The sequence below is a fragment of the Otolemur garnettii genome, unplaced genomic scaffold, assembly GCF_000181295.1.
Source record: "Otolemur garnettii isolate 467f Iridium unplaced genomic scaffold, OtoGar3 scaffold00100, whole genome shotgun sequence".
In the NCBI taxonomy this organism is placed as follows: domain Eukaryota; kingdom Metazoa; phylum Chordata; class Mammalia; order Primates; family Galagidae; genus Otolemur; species Otolemur garnettii.
In genome coordinates this window covers 4,907,415-4,914,830 of record NW_003852495.1, presented here as the reverse complement: position 1 = coordinate 4,914,830, position 7,416 = coordinate 4,907,415, and the positions used below count along the sequence as shown (strand labels likewise).

Genomic DNA, 7,416 nt, shown 5'->3' with positions numbered 1-7,416 from the left:
AAGCCTAATGTAATCTGTGTGTTTTAGTTAATAATGTATCACTATTAGCTCATTAACTGGTAACAAATGAACCACAGTAATGCAAGAGATTAATTATAGGTGAGAAAGAGTGCATGGGAAAGGTGAAAGGAAGGAACAGTTATGTAAATTTCATGTAATTCCCACACATGTTCTTGTAAACCATTATGTGCTCTATAATAGGAAGTCTGTTTAAAAAATAAGAAACCAGAAATTACACAGACAACTCTTTTATTTTCAGTTGAGTTGAAAGGCTAGGAAGTGTCTACGGGGTCTCTGGCAGGATAGGAAGCAGAAAGATTGAGAGGCTATCTCCAGGACATCCTTTAACACTGAACCTGCGGCCTCAAGGTAGTACGTGGCCTGGGAAGCCAGGACCTGGAGGCAGCACATGTTCTGCTGCCACAGTTGGTCCTCTGCAAGCCCCACGAGGATATTTTCTTTTTATATTAGAGAAATAACATTTCCCCCCAGTTTTGCTTGTGTAAAAATGGTTGGTTAAAACTGAAAAACTGTCTCCAACTTTGTTTTTCTAATCTGAAAACCTCTGATTAGAAAAACAAGCAATTTCTAATCAGAGGTTTAAGCTGAAAGGCTCCCTGAAATTAGGAAAATTTACCAACTACAGAAAGGAAATAAAGGTTGCTGCCACAGGACTCTTTTACAGGGCCAAGAAAATGCTGGCGTCTGGGCCTTATTAAAATTCAAGTACGGGACATATTTTTATGACAATTACAAACTTCTTTTATCATCTACAAATACTTTTTTTCAGCTGACAGGACATGGATAAATCACTAATAAATTAAAACTCAGCAAGGGCTGAGAAAGGGGAGGGAGACCTGCTCTGTAATCAGTGCACAGCTGCTCCCAGTGGACAGCTTCTCCCAGAGCATAGCTGCTCCCAGTCCACAGCTTCTCCCAGTGCACAGCTGCTCCCTGTGGACAGCTTCTCCCAGAGCACAGCTGCCCCCAGTCCACAGCTCCTCCCAGTAGAAAGCTCCTCTTAGTGGACACTTCTCCCAGATTGCAGCTACTCCAAGAGCACAGCTCCTCTCAGAGCACAGCTGCTCCCAGTGCATCGCTGGCAATGTTTGGGTCTAGACAGAAAGCCAACCACCAGGAAAGAACACCTTCACCTAGAAACACAATCTTTCAACTTTTTGAAGAAAGCTGAAAATGAAGATATGTGTTTATCTGCTTGTCCAGGGTCTAGGCAGACCTGCCTGTCATGGAAGGCAAGTAACTGAGTCCAAGAGCCTCATTCTTTCTTCTGCAAAAGATCTCATCTCTCATCTGCAGTATTTTAGGACAAGCTGGCACCAATGTCCTCATCCACCCTGAGGGAGGTTAGGAGCACATAGTGATGAGCTCAAGGTGATGGCTACTCAGGAACTTGCACCTGCACTTCAGGATCTGGCCTGCCTACCTGTATGGGGGGGCGATGACTGGGTAGGGAGATGGAGCTGAGGCTGCCTAAACATGATGGTGGGAGGCATCAGCAGTTTTTCTCCACCAGAAAGGAAAAAGAGGAGTGATACCCTTCCTCGTCAAACTGACTTTAAATCAGGATAGCATGCTAGGAGGAAGACTAGGGATGATTGGCTGTCACCCCTCTCTGAACCTTTTCTGGAAACTTCTCTCATCAGCCCGTATGTTCTGGAAGTACTTTAATATGATCACAAGTCTACTTCACTTTATGGTGGTGGGCAAGCCCATCACCCGCTGATACAGGACAGTTCTTGCAGGTGCTCCTTATCCCACCTATACTCAGGAGAGAGGATCTTGGTGGGTTTGTGGTGAAGCAGGTACTTGTTCAAATGGCTCTCATCGTGCCACTTGGCCTCGATGCCATTGGCTTGGTCAATCATCATCGCCTGGTGACAGGCCTTGGTCAGCCTGTAAACCTCCAGCACTGAGCCCCCAAATAAGGCTCCCGTGTAGTAAAAGTCCCCCTCGTCCTCAGGAATGTAGGCTTGTGACTGAGGCCGGCGTTCATACGCAAAGTTGTCCCGCCGAAACTTGAGGTAGCCAGGATGGAGGGTCCCAAAGAGGGACGAGAGGATCTCCACACCCACATGGTCACTGAACTTCACATCCACATCTGAGCACACCAGGTAATCCACCTCCCCGAGGAAGCGCTGCTGGGAGAAGTTGCTGATCACTTCCATGCGCCTCATGGAGATGTCCTGCCAGCGGGCGTGACTCTGGGCCTTGAGGATGACCATCTGCCTCCCTTCACGGAGCAGGACGTGAGGAACATGGTCAGGTTGGTCAGTGAAGATGTAATAGTTCACCCTGTGTCCCACCATGAAGTACCTCTCTGCGGTGTCCAGGAATACCCTCAGGAAAAGTGTGTATTTCCTCAGGGCAAACACCGTCAACCCGATGGTGGCATTCTGGAGCCGAAACTGCTCGTTGAGTAGGTCAGTGTTGAAGGTCCCCTCCCACACAATGGGAGCCAGCCAAGGGGTCACAAGGAGGACATCTTGTCTGGAGGGCTTTAGCACGTCTGGCTGTGGATACACTGTCCTTGGTAATCTTTTGAGTTGCTGCTGGCTGTGAAGTTGTCCAACAGCTTTGCTTGCCCCGGCTAGCTTGCTTTTCGGGTTCTGGTTCTGTGTGATCAGGTAACTATAACCACAGAAGGATAAGATGAGACCCACGAGCAGAAATGAGGTCACAGGTAGCAAGGAGCGTTTTTGTTTTCCAGACAACACTCGAAGTGATTGGGCCATGCCTCCAGGACCAATGGATGCTGCCTTTTCTCTCCTCCACACTGCAAGGGCACTCACCCCTCATCAACCCTCTGTGCTCAGCGGTCTCCCCAGGGCAGGGTAAGGCTGAACTTCTGAACCCTGAGAGGTCTGCACCCCACTCCCTGCCCACTACTCCAGCAGCGTAGGCTCCACCAATGCTGCTCCTGTTGCGGGGGGGCACCTGGGCTTGGGGACACTCCAGGTAGAAAGATCCACGTCCTGGTGGACTGTGATAAAATCCGTTCCAGTTTCAGGCTTGTCAATGTCCCCCGGGGCAGCACTTAATCAACAGACAACTAGAACTCAAGACCAGTGTTCAGGAGAGAGGTCAGGTCTCTGGGAACAGGCTCAGGGGACTGGCTCAAGGCAGGCCAAGGGCAGAGATTGTGATGAAAGCAGGGCAGAGCAGGCACCCCTGAGGGTCGGAGCAGGTGGCCAGAGGGCTTGTGCTCTGGCCTGCCCTTGACATCCATTAGCTGCGAGACCATGATCGAAGCCAGTGGATCTTAGGTGTGCCACAAACACATTTTACATATCATTCATAAAATTCTTTTCAAAGAAGTTCAAACCACAGTACATGTTTTTTTACACCATTTTTTGGATCAACATAATTTAGTGTGCCGCTGAAGTTTAACTATAAGTTCAAGTGTGCCGTGAGATTTTTTTTTTAAAGGTTGAAAAACACTGGATCTAAGCACTGAATTTCCTGAAAAAAAAAAAAAAGTCCATAAAGTGGAGACTACGCATGACCATCCTTCAGCCCTGATCTGGGTATTGTGGTAAAGGAAAGAGACAATGTATGGAGCAAGGATCCCTATTCCTACCACAATCACTTGAGATCTGCTGAGCATTTACTAGTGAGGTGTCAGGGCTTACACTGTTGTTAGGCCTAGGCTGCTAAGCTTACTGTGCGTCATCTTCCTCAGTCCTCACCGCAAGATTGGGGATCCATGCTACATAGCCCCCATTGTGCAAATGGGGGACAGCCTCAGAGAGCTGCATGGGCAACCCACAACCCACGGCCAGCTGGAAAGTGCTGGATAGGACTCTAGGCCTCCATGTGTTCCGACCCTTCGTCTCATTTATGCATTCTTTGAGGCGTCCCTTATCCCTGTTCTTTCACCAGTGAGGATCCTATCGTTCTCTTCCTTAAGTGTCCACCTCTGCCATCCTTCAGGTAAAGCCCTCAAGAAAGTGAAGCAGCACTGAGCCAGCACCGTTGTTGACTTACGGCTTACTGCTTTGTACCTCATATACCTCTTCCTACCATCCCTGGCAATTCCAAGGTACCTCCGGAAAACATAGCCTCAGGCACAGACCCTCCTGCACTGCTGTCGGAACAATGGCAGGTGAAAAAGTGTCCTATGGCCGAAGAGACGCACCTGTGCCATGAATGAGGCTGGCTGGTGGCTGGAGACGTGGATTGTCCATGGCTCTGAAAACTTTTCATGGCAGTTCTGAGTATAGCGTGAGGAAGAGGAGTAGAGTATACACCCATGAGTGTCTTTTAAGGGAGTGTCATCCTCTCTTTGTGGTCTGGAGGTGATATTGCCCATTTGTGCTACGGATAACACATCAGATCAACATACTGGGAAGACGTCAAAATTTCAGCCACCTGCTTCCATGGGAGGGCAGAAACAAGGCGTCAAAGAGTGGCTTCACGTGCAGGTGGCAGGTGCCTCCTACTTACTGTGGGACTCTTTTATATCTGTTATTGGACCCCACGGTGGGGGAGGCGGGGTCCGTGTCAGAAGCTTCATTTCCCAGGAGGCACATGCTTGGAAATGCACAGGACTCCAAGGCAGGGAGCATAAGAGATGACCCTGAGACCATGAAGGGCACTGGGTCAGCTTTCTTTTCCCATCTTTAAGGCTCTGGGGATCAGCTGACCTGGAGGCCTAAGGCAGAGCACCAAAGGAACCTGACTTAGAAAACGGCCCCACAGCCAGGCGTGGTGGCTCATGTCCCAGCACTCTGGGAGGCCGAGGTGGATGGATCACTTGAGCTCAGGAGTTTAAGACCAGCCCAAGCAAGAATGAGACCCCATCTCTACTAAAAATCGAAAAACTAGCCAGTCATTGTGGTGGGTGCCAGTAGTCTTAGCTACTCGGGAGGCTGAGGCAGGAGATCACTTGAGCCCAAGAGTCTGAGGTTGATGTGGGCTATTAAGCCATAGCTCTCTACCCAGGGCTACAGAATGAGACTCTGTTTAAAAAAAAAAACCCGCTGAAAGGAAATTCTAAAGAATAAACAAGTACAGCGTGGATTTGAGCACAAGGGAGGCCAACAGCCTGTTCTTGGAGTCTGGCTGATTAGTTGGCTTCAGTACTTCTCACCTGGCCAGGTAGCCATGGGCCAGTCACCCCACTCCCTGAGTCTGTTTCCCCATCTGTACAATGATCATGCAGCATCCGCGCCCAGGTTTCTTCTGAGCAGTCAGTAAGGTAATGCACATCAGGGTCAGGAGACCGATTCTAACCACAGTGTAAGGCTTGGTACCTACTAAGTAAATTCTCAGTAGAATTTTAAGCGATTATTAGGGAAATAACAGACAACCGTAACAATGATCTTTGATCTGAAGATCTTCTGTCTCTTCTGTCGTGGTCCCCAGATTAGGCTTGAAGCCAACATTAGTGAAGCCTCATCAGGGGGGCGGGTTGTGTTACAGAAAGGCAATTCCTGAGACAATGAGGATTGTAAAGGTGGAAAGGATTTATTTGAGGAGATGGCACCTGCCAGAAGAGGGAGGCATGGACAGTCTCAAATCCACTTCCCCCACCTGCAGGGTCAGAGGGTTTTTATGGAGATGAAAATGAATAATGCGTGAGGGGAGTGAACATCATTGCACGTTTGGGGTGGAATGCAGGGTACACAAGCTCAGTGAGAAATCATGCCATTACATACATCTCATGAACAAAAAATGGCAGATAAATCCCTCCCAGGACAGGAATTTTAGTATTATAGTGAATGAGCGGCTAACATTGGTCATTTTTTTTTCAGTCTTGTGCATAGTAGGTTTGGGGACACAATCCGTAGTGGCTATCTTTTGTCTTTTCTGGACAAACAGGTGATGTGAGCCTCTGTAGTCATCTCAAGGAGTTTCCTCCATTTGTGGGACAGAAACTCAAAAGGCTGTTTCAGCGGGACACAAAGTTACAAAGTTCTGGTCAGCAATTCATACTGGGCTGGGAAATTGAAACATAAGAGAACTACAAGAAATTTTTTAAATGTTTTCTTGCTTATGGACCTGGTTACAGATAGTCCTGACATTATGGATTTTCCAGGAAACTGTGCTCCAATAAAAGTTTCATAGCTAGTAAGAGGCCAGAGCACCACATGGCCAGACCCCCTGGTGGCTCCTGCCCTGCCCGGCTTTCATCACAGTCACTGTCTGAGACTTGCTCAGTGGCCTGTCTTAATTTAGTCTCTTGAAGCTGTTTCAGGAACCCTGACTTCCCTCCAACATTCTGGCCCAGAAGTTCTAGCTGTGTGTTAAGTGAATCCTGCCACCTGCTTCTTTCATAGGCCCTCAAACCAAAACTGAATTTACTGGGTTTCTACAAGCTCTGGAGTTTTCCTCCTTGTGGAAGCCCAGGATGGCCTGCTCTCAGGTGCCCTCACACCAGTATGAGGGATCAGGAAGAAGAGAGGGGGCACGGCACCTAATGGTCCATGCATTCTGCCTCACCCTGTCCAGAAGATGCCACTGTGGGCAGAAGGTTGAGGGGGAACAGGTGCCCTAATAGCATCTAAAGGATGAAACCTGCATTGGCCAGAAGTGGGGCCGTGGCTAGGCTGCTGTGGACATTGCCCAGGCAATACCATTTCCTTTGTCATGGGGACTTCTTCTTTTACCTTGTCCTTCTGTGGTTATAGTTACCTGATCACACAGAACCAGAACCCGAAAAGCAAGCTAGCCGGGGCAAGCAAAGCTGTTGGACAACTCCACAGCCAGCAGCAACTCAAAAGATTACCAAGGACAGTGTATCCACAGCCAGATGTGCTAAAGCCCTCCAGACAAGATGTCCTCCTTGTGACCCCTTGGCTGGCTCCCATTGTGTGGGAGGGGACCTTCAACACTGACCTACTCAACGAGCAGTTTCGGCTCCAGAATGCCACCATCGGGTTGACGGTGTTTGCCCTGAGGAAATACACACTTTTCCTGAGGGTATTCCTGGACACCGCAGAGAGGTACTTCATGGTGGGACACAGGGTGAACTATTACATCTTCACTGACCAACCTGACCATGTTCCTCACGTCCTGCTCCGTGAAGGGAGGCAGATGGTCATCCTCAAGGCCCAGAGTCACGCCCGCTGGCAGGACATCTCCATGAGGCGCATGGAAGTGATCAGCAACTTCTCCCAGCAGCGCTTCCTCGGGGAGGTGGATTACCTGGTGTGCTCAGATGTGGATGTGAAGTTCAGTGACCATGTGGGTGTGGAGATCCTCTCGTCCCTCTTTGGGACCCTCCATCCTGGCTACCTCAAGTTTCGGCGGGACAACTTTGCGTATGAACGCCGGCCTCAGTCACAAGCCTACATTCCTGAGGACGAGGGGGACTTTTACTACACGGGAGCCTTATTTGGGGGCTCAGTGCTGGAGGTTTACAGGCTGACCAAGGCCTGTCACCAGGCGATGATG

At 49.2% G+C, this 7,416-nt stretch overlaps 2 pseudogenes; one reads left to right on the top strand and one right to left on the bottom strand.

The window, feature by feature from the left end:
* Positions 1-1,733: 1,733 nt before the first annotated feature.
* On the bottom strand, positions 1,734-2,753 carry LOC105887605 (annotated as a pseudogene).
* A 3,617-nt stretch (positions 2,754-6,370) lies between these two features.
* On the top strand, positions 6,371-7,416 carry LOC105887604 (annotated as a pseudogene).